Genomic DNA, 15874 nt, shown 5'->3' with positions numbered 1-15874 from the left:
CTTGCTAGGTTGTAAGAGCTTTACAGCCATTAGCCTAGTAACTTCCTATGATCCTGTGATTGTTTTGACTCCACCCCACCAGTGGGAACCCCAGACTCTCCATAAAAAATCCACACCCTGTGCTTTCCTGCCCCCAACAGATATCCTCCTCACTTGCCCTTACATTACCCCAAATGCATCAACTCTGTTGTGCAGTAATGAGTACTGAAGAAAGTAGGATAACCTGCGACCTTATTGTTCTCCACTCCAGCAACCAGACCTCCACCCCAGCAGAATCAGTTACCTTTCAAATCCACTTCCTATAGGCCACTGACTCTTGCACACTCTGCACTCCTCCATCCGAGACCTCATTGTGCACCACTCTAGTGAACGAGACATGCCCTGTAAACGCCTCCATCACTTTTCAAGCCCACTTCCTTCAGGTCACTGACCTATGTCCATGCTACTCTTCCCACCTACAAAAGAAAGGAAAACTCTGAGGAAAAAAAGACAAAAAAAAACCCACACACACACAACTGTGAACAAGGTATAAATAAAAGTAGAACAAAAGCCCAAAACCGAAGTAGAGTCACAGGTCCCAATAACCACCCCTCCCTCTGGAAAGTACTGCAATAAAGGTTACCAGTGCTACAGCTAGGGAAACTTGGGCATAGATCCATAATTAAGAGCTAACTGCCCTTGTAGGCCATTGTAACTCTAGCCAATTCGGCCATGTTAGAATCAAAACTTATACCTTTTGCCTGTAAAGCAAATATCCTAACCATGATGTCAGCCTAGTTCTGGCAAATAAACCCTTAAGCCAGCTACTTAGAGAATGCAAAACAATGCCCTGCAAGGAGGTAATAGTGCAACACTGGTATCCTACCATGTCTGCCATTACTTGACAACCTCAATCTTAAATGATTAACCACTAATTTGCAAGAAAACCTGATCTTATGCCACATGGACCAAAATATGGACATTTTAGCAGGACTGAATACCATTGAGGTGTATGGACACCGAAAGTCACACACCCTATCTCAAAGAAGACACCATTCACCCCCCCTTTTTTTATACAGACCAAGAACTGGCCCAAATGCAACATCACCTATAACTGCCCCCATTCACAGGAATGGCATGACCCTCTGAGTGCGGGTGCTCAACAGTCTGCTGAAAGACCCAGTGATAGCTGTAAACCGCACAAAATTGCTCATAGAAACTTAGAAAGTGCCAGAAGCAGAAGTTCTGTGTTTATGGGCATTTCCTGAAGGATATGAAAACTGAAATACAAGTACATGTCAAAGGAGCCCCCCATACTGGTTAAAACCACTCTATGCATACTTAGAGAGAGGCCGCTACTCGTGGACCCCAGACCTCAACTGAAGAGAGTTCACATCACACCTGTCAGTCTCTCACATAGTGCAAGTGTAAGCCATTGAGTAGATAACCCAAGTTGCAAGCTATGCCTGCCTTAACCCTCTCCCACAGCCGTGAAGCCACACCATGCATGCGCCCCTGCCTGGTCTTCTTTGCAGGCAATTCAGAACCCACAAAACACACACACTCTGTCATCCCTTGCTGTAACAAGACACATATCACAGACAGATCAGCAGGGATTTCGGACAGGACAATTATCATTCTTAACACTGAATGTAAATAACAGCAATCTGAGTATTTATTCACAAACACATAACTATAATTTCTGAGGATACCTGATGACCTAGTTTGTACCCATTATTTCTACAGATGTTTCTTACTTTCTAGTCTTTTAATTATGTTAGTGAATAATACTCATCTATGAATGTGGTAAATATATGCACTAGAAAACCTTTGCTTCTGTCATCTAAATTAGCTTCTTCTCCCCCGTATCACACTTGTATAACTTCCTTTGTATCAGTTGACTGCAAACAGGGGTTACTTTTCAAGCTCTCCTAGTACTGATTACATTTGTATCTTATTCCTTAAGGTTGCTATCACCTGCTTATACTGACCATCTTGGACATATGGGAAGCCTGTAGTCAATTTAGGCACACACAATTATTTGTTCTGAGTTAAAAGTAAAGTTGATAATGTTTAGAGCAAGAAGTAGGTGCCTGCAGTCATATGACTGCATTATTAATACTTTTACTTCAAGAATGAACATATACAGACATGCAAATTCAGAAAAAAGAAGTTATGTATCTACCATAACGTTCCATGTTAGTCGTCTCCTCTCGCCTTCTTTCTTGCTGGTTGGGTTTGGAGCCGATCCTCGGCTCCGACTCGGCCATATTCTAAAGCTCGAGAGCTACAAACTGGCTTGAGGCCTCCCCATATCCCATGATGCCTGGCACTAGATACCCAGATCTCGTTTGGTAAGACTAACAGCAGACAAAATAATGAAGGAATCCTATCCTTATCATACATAAGCCAAACTATAAAGACCACTAGGTAGAGTGGGATAGCCAGAGAAGGCTCAGCCTGAGCAATATTATAGAGAAAACTCTTCTCAGTCAAGTAGGATAGGGGGATGGAGGGGGGGACGCAAGAAAGAAGGCGAGAGGAGACAACTAACATGGAACGTTATGGTAGGTACATAACTTCTTTATGTTAAGTTGTCTATCTTGCCTTCATTCTTGCTGGTTGGGACAGCGTCCCTAGCACCTAATATCCTGGGTGGCTCAATGGAACAGACTCTTCAGAACAGTGGAACCAAAATCAGCTCTGCTCCTGGAAATCACGCCCAACGTATAATGCGAGATGAAAGTATGAGGGTTTGCCCACGTAGCTGCTGCACAAATAGATTCCATGGGCAACCTAGCCTGAAAAGCAACCGAAGTGGCTAATGCTCTGGTGGAGTGCCCTTTTGGTTTTACAGGCAATTGTTTATTCCTCAGCTGATAGATAAAAGTAATGATAGAAGTCAGCCACCTGGATAAATTTACTTTTGATACTGGTATACCTTGTTTGCCATCTGCATAAGAGAGGAAAAGCTGATCCGATTTTCTGAAGGCCTTAGTCCTGTGTAAATAAAAACATAGTTGTCTGTGAACACCTAACTGATGTAACTTATATTCCGCCTTGTTGGAATGGTTGGGAAAAAACACAGGAAGGTCAATGGACTGATTCAAGTTGTTCTCAGAAAAGACCTTAGGAAGGAAGGATGGATTAGTCCTAAGAGCAACCCTGTCTTTGTGGAACACTAGGTAGGGGGGACGTGTACAAAGAGCCTGCAGCTCGGAAACTCATCTGGCTGAAGTGATTGCTACCAGAAAAAGTGTTTTCCATGATAAAAACTTCAACAAACAGGAAGCTGCCGGTTCGAAGTAGGGCAAAATTAGAGAGGCTAGAATCAAATTCAGATCCCACGGGGGTGGATGATTTCTAACTGGGGGCCTGAGCAGAGTGGTTCCTTTGAGGAAGGCCTTACAAAGCTTATGAGACATTATACTACTTTCTGAAAGGCCAATGTGAAAATTTGAGATTGCGGCTAACTGCACTCTAATTGTAGCCGAAGCGGAGCCAGCATGAAAAAGCTCCGCAAGGAATTCCAAGATGTGGTGAACAGGGGCTGAAAAAGGATCTATATTCTTAGCCTCTGCCCAGGAAGAAAAACGTTTCCACTTACTAGTGTAAGTTTTTCTAGTGGTAGACTTGTACGATGATAAAATGATTTCACGCACTGATTGGGAGATATCCGGAAGCCTGGCTAGGGTTGGAAGTGGAGTAACCAAGCTGTGAGCTCGAGAGATTGTAGGGAGTGATGCAGCCCACCCAACTGATGGATCAGAAGGTCTGGAATTGGTTCCAGAGTCCAAGGCTGCTCGATAAGGTAATGATGCAGGGACGGAAACCATATTTGTCGAGGCCAGTACGGGGCAATGAGGATCATTTCGCAACCCAATATGGTAGCTTTTTGTATCAGCTTGGGAATTAGAGGAAACGGGGGAAATGCATATAGAAGTCCCTGAGGCCAATCATGGACTAGAGCGTCCCTGGGGGAATACACTGGATGTGGAAGGAGAGAGAAGAAGTTGCTGCACTTGCTGTTGAAGGAGGTGGCAAAGAGGTCGCAGTAAGGTGGCCCCCATTTGCGGAAGATTTGGTCCGCCACTACTTGATTCAGACACCACTTGTGAGACATCAGAATAGCTCTGCTCAGCCTGTCTGCTATGATGTTGGATTTCCCAGGGATATGCATTGCAGTCAGAAACCGTTGGGAAGAGATTGCCCACTGCCAGAGTCTGAGTGCTTCTCGACATAGGGGGTAGGACCTGGTTCCGTCCTGCTTGTTGATGTACCATACAACTGACATATTGTCCGTTTGAATTGCAACTGTCCTGGTAGGAAGAGAGTCCTGAAGAGCTTGCAATGCTAAAAGCACGGCTCTCATCTCCAAGACGTTTATGTGCAGATGGTACTCCTGAGGTTGCCAAGTGCCTTGGACTGTTCTGCCCTGATAATGCCCCCCACCCGATCAGGGAGGCGTCCGTGGTTACCGTAGTAACTGGAGGGGGAAATACAAATGGTCTGCCCAGGGGTACTGATGGGGAGACCATCCACCACACAAGGTGCTTTTTGCATGCTTCTGTAATGATAATCATGTGAGACATGGGAAGCTGCTGAAAGGACCACTGGGTGAAAAGGAGCCATTGGAGAATCCTCATGTGGAAACGGGCCAGAGGGATGAGTATGATTGCCGCTGTCATGAGACCCCGGGTTTGAAGTACGAACCTGGCTTGAATTCTCTTGCAACCTAACAAGACCTGGACATGCTGCCGAATGACTAACACCCTGTCTGGTGGAAGGCTGGCTGACCTGTCTTTTGTATTTAAGTTTGTGCCTATAAAGGTGATAGACTGACAAAGCAGATTTTTCTAAATTTATAGTGACACCTAGTCTGAAACACGTCTGAATGATATAGTCTCTGGCTTGCAGAAGATGATGCCTGGTGGTAGCAGTGAGGATCCAGTCATCTAGATACAGAAACACCTGGAATCCTTGCCATCTCACATGAGCGGTAACTACTGCCATACATTTGGTGAACACCCTGGGGGCTGTGGTGAGACCAAAGGGCAGAGCTCTGAACTGATAATGGCTGGCTCCCAGCCGGAAGTGCAGGAATCTTCTGGAGTGCCTGTCCATTTTGATGTGGTAGTACGCATCCTGAAGATCTATGGAGCACATCCAATTGTCCTGACCCAGGAAGGGTAAAATGGACTGTAGCGTGACCATCCGAAATTTGGTTCTTTGTACAGACCTGTTTAGTCTGCTGAGATCCAAAATGGGTCTCCAGTCCCCTGTCTTTTTTGGTACCAAAAAGAACCTTGAGTAAATTCCGGATCCTTGCTGGTCTGCTGGGACTTGCTGGATGGCCCTTTTTCTTAGCAGTTTTGCAACTTCCCGAACTGCTTGATCCCTTAGATTGGGTGGAACATCTGGAAGGGGCTTGTTCGGTAAGAATGGTGCGCGAATGAAGGGAATTTTGTAACCTCCGGATATAACAGACTGTACCCATTTGTCTTGTGTTATGTCTTGCCAGGCTCTTGGGTACAGCGATAATCTTCACCCAATTGCCTCCAGAGGTGGACAGCCAGGCAACCCTTCAGGGATGCTGGAAGGGCTTGTCAGAAAAAGATTCTCTGCTGCCCTGATTTTGTGGACCCACTCTGCCATGAGGGCGGCATCTGTTATTGTTCCCTCCTCTGCCCCTGGAGGGAAACTCACCACGTGTGTCAGGCAAGGCTCCCTGGGATTTCTGGAACCTCATCTTTCCACTCTTCTGACCCTTGGGATATGGTCTGGAAGGAGTGGAAAAACGAACCCCTACAGCAGAGAGAGTCTTGCCTTCCTGTTCACACCTGGTAAGGGTGTCCTTCACCTGAGATCCAAACAGAGAGGAACCATCAAAGGGGGTGTTGGTGAAAGATGCTCTGAAAGGTTCCGCAAAGTTACAAAGCCTCATCCAAGCATGTCTCCTTAGAGCAACGCCTGTGCCTGCGGCTCTACTTGCCCCATCGGCTGCATAAGAAATGAGCCTCATGGAAGAGTTAACCACTGAATTAAGAGTCGCCAGCTGGGAGGCAACCTTGGCCTGTGCCCCCTCAGCTGATGGATCTTCAAGGGTATCTCCAAGCTCTTTAAAGAGATCCCTCTGTAGATGGGTAAAGTGGTACAAGTAATTCAGAGACTTTATGGTAAAAGTCACTGAAGAAAACATCCACTTCCCATATCTGTCCATCGTCCTAGACTCCTTGTTAGGGGGATGAACAGATGAAGAAGTTTCAGCCAACTCCTTCTTTGTGGCCGCCGCTACCACCATGGCATTAACGGGGACACCTTTTGTCAAAAATTGCTTGTCCTGTGGTGCAGTAATGAATTTTGCTGGTCTTCTTGGGGTCGGTTCCACTGTGTCTGGAGCTGACCACGCCTTCCGAGCCACCACAGACATCAGTGGGTCGAAAGGTGGAGACACCCAAGAGGTGGAAGGTCAGGATCCAAGCACGTCCAGGAATACCGACTCATCCTTGGAAGGGCTTAGGGCAGTCCAGTTCCCCCTCTGTCTAAGCATCTCAAGGATGTCTGAGAAGGAGACATCTTCAGAGGGGGACTTTGGGGACCCTTCCGAATCCTCTAAGTCTGTATCTTGATGTGACAGACTCAGGGGAGTCAACATGCTTCCTCTTGCATTTCCTCTTACGAGGTGGCTCCTCTGAATAATCAGGAGAGGCCTCGGAAGAGGAAGATACACCCAAAGGTGTGTCCTGGGGTGCTGGATCCCCACGCTTGGTGTCTGGAAGAGAGGCAGAGGCTGATGCAGGCACCATAGAGAGAGGACCCGAGGGGGTCGATCGTGACACTGGCTCAGGGGCCAAAACACTCCTCATCACCTCGAATGCATCCCGATCAGAATGGAGAGAGGGATCCGGTTCAGAAGAAATCAGAATCCCCCTCAGCACCGAGGGTGAAGGCTCCGAGGCCAATGTGGGAGCCGAACTCACCTGAGCCAAGGCTCCGAGAGGAGAGCGGGGTCAGACAAGGGTCCGATGCCCCTCACCTCCTTGGTGCCGACAAGGGAGTCCCGGCGCCCAGATCCATCCAAGGACGGAACCATGGAAGTGATCGGAGCCGAGGACAGAACCGAAGGAGCAGGTATTGGAGCCAACGGTTCCACGACTCGAACCCCCACGAACTCCGGCTCCGAGCTTAAAGGGTGAGTCAGAGGAGGAATATCTGCAGGCGTGAATGGAGCCGACCCCTGGTGAGGGGGGCAGGACAACATTTTAGCCAGGGCCTGCAATTTTAGCAGTCTGCTGACCACTCTTTCCAAGTCATGGTCCGAAAGTCTTGAGGACCGAGAAGAGTGGGATAAGCAATGACTACGCTCCGATTGGAGCAGAGGCGATCTCGGAGCCGAGCGTATCAACTCCAGAGAGGGAGACCTGGACCTTTTTCGACTCACAGAAGGCTCCGAAGAGTGTATCGGAGCCGACTGGGAGGGAGGAGCATCGGTTCCAGCCGGAGCCGAAATGGAAGGTACAGATTCACCCAACGACGGCTCTGAACTGGGAGCCGACGGTTTGGGTGCCTTGGAAGATTTCACAGGCTGAGCCTTAGCCAGTGAATCTTGGGGTTTAAGTAAACCTCTAAGGATCAATTTATTTTTGCGCTCCTGCAGGACTCTTGGACTGAACGCATGGCAAATGGAGCAAGAGTCCTACAGGTGCATGGCACCCAGACAATAAACACAAGAATTGTGACCATCTGTCAGAGACATCTTCTGACAGCATGAGTCACACTTCTTGAATCCGGACGGCTTAGGATCCTTGGACATATTGACAGGCAAGCCCAAAGGAAAAACACACTCACACAAAGGTTAAGGTACTAACACAACAACAATACACTACAAGTTACCAGAACCGACAGTACACCAACAACTGTAATAAGTATAGCCAAACTAACTAACAGTGATAATAAGAAAATATATATATATATATTTTTTAAAGAAACAGATAGAGAAGAAAAAGGTTACTCAAACGAACACCTAGAGATAAGGTTATCCTCTAACTTAAACGGAAAACCTTAGAGGAAAAAGGGAGAAGTAGAAGGGGGAGGGGAAACTCTCTAAGTAAAATGAGTTTCTGAAGAGAAAAGACAAGGGAAATAACTAAACGATAATTCTACTCTAAATCTTTACTAAATTGTGCCAGAAAAAAGACAATATAGAAGTTTTATACGACCTGAGCCAGTAGTGCAACCTCGCAGCAGAAGCGGCAAATGAGATCTGAGTATCTAGCGCCAGGCATCATGGGATATGGGGAGGCCTCGAGCCAGTTTGTAGCTCTCGAGCTTTAGAAGATGGCCGAGTCAGAGCCGAGGATCGGCTCCGAACCCAACCAGCAAGAATGAAGGCGAGATAGACAACTTAACATCATTTGTTCCTTGACTTAGTTAATGCAATTACCTCAGAAGTTTTGCAACTGCCCTTAAGACTCATGATATCAGCTGAGCCCCGCATAGTTGTCAATATTAGATTCAGTCATCTCTGGAGCCCATTCCAGAAAATCGGCAGCCCTGACTAAAACAAACCAACTGAAAACTCACCTGAATGCATCCTCTGCAGCTGCTGATAAGAACCAGTACCCAGTACTTCAATGAACAGCATAGACAACTGCCCTAGCAACCCATCCCCATCAGACGCTGAAGTGCCACTCACAACCTTAGCACTCCTAGTCCAATATTGCCGCATGAAATATGGGCAAAGTCCCCAATAAAATTGAGCCAGAGGCCTATACCCAATGAGAATTTTGAATATTGATCCTACAACTATGAACGTTGATAAAGCAGCAGGTTCCGCATTAGACCAACCTGCTGGAAACTCCACCATGCATGAGCAAAACAAAGCCATTGTCCAAACAAGCTCGGAGCCCAAGAAAAGGTATTCATAGCTTATTACATAGCTTCTCACTGATGGAACGCCGGTAGATGAACCAGCACCATCACAACAGATAACCGCATCCACTATGCAGAAGACCCCTTATGTTGTAACTACCTGGAAATGCTTCCTCAATGACATGCCACCCCACCCACACATCATACACAATGAACTGCTCACAACCTGCCTGTAGTTATTTATTTATTTATTTATTTATTTTGTATATTGGCCACTACCATTGCCAACTCCCTACCCTGATCACTCAACACCCTCTCCACCAGATCTAGCAAAATTAATGACCACATACAAATCCAAGAGGGGAGACTACCACAGTGCCTGATCAGGCCACAAGGCAGTAAAGTAACCAATCTCCCAATAACAACTGCACTCTGACACACACTGATAGCCAACCGAACTTGCTGTCCTGCAAAGCTCAACTATGGCCTTCTGTATGCTAAAACCAGGTGGTAGCTCTAATTACTTTAAATAAACTAATAACCAAAACATTAAGGTTACAAGACTATTAGGAAGAAGCCACATCACAGCCTTTTTTTTTAAACATCACTTTACAATAAATTAAAATTTATTTTATTGCAAGATTGTCACTAACATTCTGGCACCATATGCCATGCCTCCCCTTATGGACAGCCACACAACAAAGCTTCAAAGCTAAAACACTGCAACCTCTAGAACTCCTCCAACAACCCCACTCCTCCAAATGAACTCTGTACTCTGGCCCTGCAACCTACAGAGGCTCATACCTCTCAACCTCTTAAGAGTTAGCCATCTGGCCAAATCCACGGATTAAAGTAGGTTCTGTGCCTCTCCACCCAAAATAGGGAGGATTTTAAATACTGTACTACAAACTTAGTTAAGTTACTGGAATAACGAAGTATGCATTATCATGAATCTCTTGCACAGTACTATTGAAAAATAAACTTATTAGTAAGTAATGTGCCAGAAACCACAATATTATGAAAACAGACTAAAAATATGAGGCAAAATGTGGACCTGAAGTACTCCACCCTGAAAATCTGTACATCTGAGAGGTATGCTCCAGCTCAAGCCCCAACAACTGCAACCACTGAAATTATGACTCAGACCTACCAGATTAAAATGCATAAATTCCCTCCTAACCCTGCACCAACCAGTACCACAGTGAGGGGGGGGGGTTATTAACTATTACTCAGCTTCACCACCTGCCCACTACTATTAACCAAGGCCTACTTGACACCAATATACCTACAGGTCATCTTGGACGTAAACCTGCTATCTAGCAAGTTCACACCAAACTGTGATTCCTTACCTAGTTACACTTGCCTAAACTCCTTAAGCCTCTCCCTACCCTTACCTCACTTCCTCCTAACCATCCCTCATTCCCATTTAACCTTTTCGTCTCCCCTTACCCTCTTAGCCCATAGTAATATATTTATCTAACCCCCTCGGAAGATGTTCCTGGACAAATTGGTTTGCCACCAAACCTCATTTACCAACAATAACTGTGATAACTGGAAACCAGAGTATCAATCAAGAAAACACAAGGAATTTTTGCTAATAAAAACGAGTCTTCATTTTTTTAGTAAATGTAAATCAGTGACTGTGTCCATGATAAACGATCGGGTGCAAACCAAATACAGAATCCAGTCCAGTTCAATACAGACAGCTTAGGAATCTTACTAAGAAACAAACTAATAATGACAAAAAGGTCTACTATAACTCTGCTCAGCTCAATAGCAAATCCAACCCTAGGAAATTTTGATCTACTCTTAACAGTATTCTTTCCACTGGCTGTCCCTCTAACCCCTGCCCTTACCCAAACACATCCCCTCTGGAAACTGCTACCCTCCTCAATGAACATTTTATTAATACCATCCAAACACGCCTACCTTCCAACTCTACCACTACTTCTCTCCCTACTCCTCCCAACCCTCCCAACAAAAATCTATTCTCCTTTCACCCAGTTCCTACTTTCTACATCAAATCTCTTCTACAAAAGCTCAAACTGTGCTCTCCCTCCATTGACAATCTACCACCTACCTTCCTCAAACTCTCTTCTGATTCCATTGTCTATCCAGTGTCTATTCTAATCAATAGATCTATTCAGGAATCCACTGTCCCTTCCCTATGGAAATCCTTCTTTACTATTCCCTTGCATAAAGGTGGAAACTCTAGACAGTAATCTAACTACTGCCCCATCACCACTCTATCCCCCCCCTAAGATTCCCGAAAAATGCATTTACTCACAGCTTCTCAACTACCTCCTCCAACATAACCTACTCACTCCTACTCACCATATGGTTTCCGTCCTAACCACAGCACAACTAATATCCTTCACATATACCATCTCTGAGACCCTAGATAACAATAAACTCATATTTTCTCTCTTCCTTAACCTTTCCTAAGCCTTTGATACAGTCTCCCATGCTCTACTGCTATCTAAACTAGCAAATCTTAATCTATCTTCTTCCTCCCTTGCCAGGTTCTCCAATAACTTATCCTGTAGGCAGCAATCTGTCAAATGCCTCTCTTCCTCTTCTTCATTTATACTTGTCCCAACTGGAGTACCACAAGGTTCCATCTTGGGTCCTCCCCTGTTCAATGTCTTTACCAACAATCTATACACATCTTGTAAACAATCCTCCCTCATCCAATATGCTGACGACTCAAATCTCATCGCCATCTCTGACAATATCTCTGAACTCCATACTCTAACTCAAGAAGCCTTCCTTTCCAAAGAACAGTGGTTATCTAATAACCTTCTTATCCTAAACCCTAAAAAGACCAAACTCTTACTCTTTCTGCCCAAATCTCTCACTCACTTCAAATCTACCTTTTCTATTACATCCTCTAACAACACTACAATCCTATCCGAAGCTCACACAAAACTCCTGGGTGTTATCATTGATGATGAACTCAAATTTAACCTTCACATGCTCCAATGTATAAAAAAGACACACCAGAAACTTGGTTTACTGCATCGCAACAAAAGATTTCTAACCAGTAATGCCTGACTCTCCCTTGCACAAGTTCTACTCCTCCCCTCCCTTCTATTTGCTGCCCCAGTGCTTACCAACATCCAAACTACAACCTTGAACAAACTCCAACAAACTTACCATAAGATAACTAGATTTATCACAAACTCTCCATACAATTCTCATCACTGCCTTGCCCTAAACTCTCTCCAGTGGCTTGAATTCCTCCAACTACTACTGCTATCTCACCTTCAAATGTTACACTTCATTCTCCATAAAACTTCTTCATGTCCTGCTCTCTCTTTCTTCATATCTATCTATACTCCACCTCGGACTCTCGGTACCTCTAATCAACAACTACTGGACATCTACCAACCCAAAAAAACAGTAGGTAAACTACTATATAAACACTCAGTTGCCCGTGCTTGGAACAAACTTCCACTTGATATTCGTTTCATCATCCACCCAACACACTTCAAAGAAAAACTCAAACTGCATTTACTTAACTCCAAAAGTTGTCCCTGCCATACCCCAACTTAATCTCCTCTCTTATATACCTCTACCAATCCCTCCTCTTTCACTCAAGTACGCCATCAGGCCAATACTTACTAAACTCTATTCAAACCATTACTGCTGAAAAACAAAAATTGATGTATATATGTATATATATTGTTACTCTGTAAAAACATAGCCCTTGTGCATGCATTACGGCTTTGTATATTTAACTTATTGTCTAACTGATTTTTTTCTCATACTTTTGAGTCAAATGTTTTCATTTCCATAAACTGTTTCTGTATTGGAGCTTTTCTCCTCAGGTCTCCACTGAAAATGGGCCACAAGCCCAGCTGGACCAACCAGGTTAACAAATGTCAATAAATAAATAAATAAAAATAAAATTCTGCCACCATCCAGTACACTGCTAGAATAAGCATGATACATGATTCCATGGTCACTGATCTGAGGCTGGAGTTCATGCAAGTTTGAGGGGCACATTCTAGTATGATCACTTTTATATAAGGTCAGTCTGTTTACTACAGCTTTAAATTGGAAGGTACTACACAAATGAGTTAGAGACATGTATGTCATAAAAATGATGGGTCACTTATGTGCATTTATTTCCTTCAGGCATGTCTTCATGTAAAAAAAAAATGATTACATCAACAACTGGGGATTAACACTACCAACCGATAAAATATGATTTCTTTGGTATTACATCTTAAATGGATATGTAAATACCAAAAATATTACATCAGATGTATATGAAATTAACAGCATTAACAATACTATTTATGTAATGTGTAACTTTTATTTTTCTTTTGGATCTGCTTATGGGGAATATTTATTATTTTTATTTTAAATTTGTTAACTGGGAAGGTCCGACTGGATAGATGTCCATTTTCAGTGGAGGCTCGGGGAGAAAAGCTCCATACAGTAGACATAAGACAGACAACATAATACACAGGAAAATACAATAGAGAAATACAATCCAGAGAAAATTTTCATAATTACATAATGAAAGCAGAAAAATATTTACATAATTACATAATGAATATTATACATATTATTATCTGGAAGTTCCAAAAAATTACTATACATTTTATTAGCTGAAGCAAGAATAACTCTGGAAGATTGTCATATTTTACTGTTACAAATGGAAGGCTCAGACAACTTTTCAGAATTTCTTCTGTTGAGATCACAGCACAAAATCCTCAACTGATTATCAGCTAAATGTCCTTAATGACAACATTTCACACCTCCAGATAGACTGCTTTCAGAATGAAAAAAGGCCAACAACAATAACAGCTTGCATGAAAGTGAAATATACATATGAAACTGCAACATGGCAAATGGGAAAACCTTGATTCAAAGCTATTTTATGATTTGTTGGCTGATTACTTCTTAACATAAGTACTAATTGGGGAGCATAGCACTGCTAGTCCTCCTCTAAATCTGCCTGTGTAGGACATGTTAGACAGACAGATATGTATCTCTGAGAATTCCCTTTCTCTGGAACAGGCTCCCCATCCTTGTGAAGCAAATCCCTCCCTAACCTTCTTTAAGCATAAATTGGGCCATTGGATAGGAAATTGAAAATGTACCACTGGTCTGGCACTCAAGGATACAGGCAGTCAGTAAATCATGTCACAAACAACAATCACCCCTGTATAAACATCTAAAACATAGCAGGATAACAAGTAATATTACACACTGTAGAATTAACATCCAAGGAAGATATACTGTCGTACTACTAAGTTCTGTTAATGAGCTGACAGGGTAACTATATGAAATGTCAGGACCGACTAATTCGAGTCCCGAGATATGGAGACTGAACAGCCAAAAGAACAGACTTTCATATACTACTTCCAAGATACCATTTCTCAGAATATTTCTTTTTTCTCCAAGTATGCTGATCTCAGAATTGGTATATATAAATTTGGAGGTGTGGGGGGCTTGTTCCCCTGCAAAATGAAGTTTTAAGGAGAGGAATTATTTTTGAGATTCGTTGTTCTCCCGTTTTTTTTTTCTCTTTTTTTTTTAGCTTGTCAGCACTTGGCAAATCAAGTGCCAACATTTCCATAGGGAATCAGCAGACAGAGCCTTTTCTGTTGAGAAGATAGCATTATCCAGGAAACAGTAAACTCAGAATATAGGAAGACAGCAGAACAAGAAATGGTATTAGCTCATCAGAAAAGGAGGAAATGGAGAACAAGTCAAGTAAAATAAGGGGTGAAAAATAAGATTTTTATATGGGAACAAATAGAGCAAGGAGCACTGGGCTGAATAGGAGTAAGAGAAAGAAACTGAACAAGAAAGAAGAAAGAATTACAGATGGATAGAATAATTTGAGCAACTTAGTAATAATTATGCAGCTAGGAGTAGAAGCGATAGAGAAGATACTTAGCCAACGTTTTTGTCACAATGAAATCTGAAAGCTGTTTTTTACAAACTAATTTTTTTGTGCAGTCCTCAGAATTCTTACATTTGATATAAGCAAATGACTTTATTGAGAGCTTAATCATTTGAGGGGACAAAATCACTAGCAGTTCAAATTGAAGACAAAACAATAAAGGAAGAAGTGGCTCCTTCGGTAACTGCCATGGTAAGTGTGGTACAGTGATGTTCATTGTATAAAGACAGGTTAAATTAACCAACATATTTTATTTATTGCAGACTGTAGTCGCTTACTTATTCACTGAGGTTTGAGCATGAAGGGGCATACCAGATTCTAATCTGGGGAGGCTTACTCCTTTTGCTAGGGCAGATCTGGCTTCTGAGATGAGGTGGTTGGAAATGTCATAATAGGCCTTTACTTGGTGAATAATTCTCTACACAGTGAAATCATTGTGATTATGGAAGTTAGGCGAGGAATCCAGGATTAAGTTGAAATATATGCAGAAGGCTTGCTTGGGATTTATCCCTGTTAGTGTCCCAAATGTTTATTGTGAGGATGTTACAAAGTTTTTCAGATGGTGCAACAGCATTATCTCAGACCAAGAAGCATTTTGCTTTCAATAAAATAATGACAAATGACTAAGAAGTTAAATACTGAAAACTGTAAACTGATCATCAATGTATAATTAACTTGAAATGGGAAATGATAACTAATGCATACTGAATTACATAATGAAACTTTGAGTGCTATTTTGACTTGAACAAATAATATCTGTGCAAGACATAATGAAATATTATCGCATACTGCTTAATTTTTGAGACCATATGCCCAGCAATGTTCTGACTGGAATGGCCAACAAAACATTTAAATTGACACAAAAGTAATATTAATAAAGTATCAGAAGATGAAGGCTAAACACCAAAAAATGTTGTTATGGATACGGTAAATGGGAAACTTGTCTTTCATGCAATAAAGCAAAAGGTTGTGGATCCTAATTTCACTTCAGGTACCATATTTCAAATTCTAGTTCTTAGTCTGCAGGATAACACAAAGTGAGTTTCTGTACTCAAAGTGCCACCTTGCAGATGTGACATTAAATTGATGCCTCATCTGCCT

This window comes from Protopterus annectens, chromosome 13.part0, assembly GCF_019279795.1.
Source record: "Protopterus annectens isolate FY-2018-M chromosome 13.part0, PAN1.0, whole genome shotgun sequence".
NCBI classification, from domain to species: Eukaryota; Metazoa; Chordata; order Ceratodontiformes; family Protopteridae; genus Protopterus; species Protopterus annectens.
The sequence above is the reverse complement of the archived record's forward strand: the minus strand, read 5'-3'. Positions refer to the sequence as shown.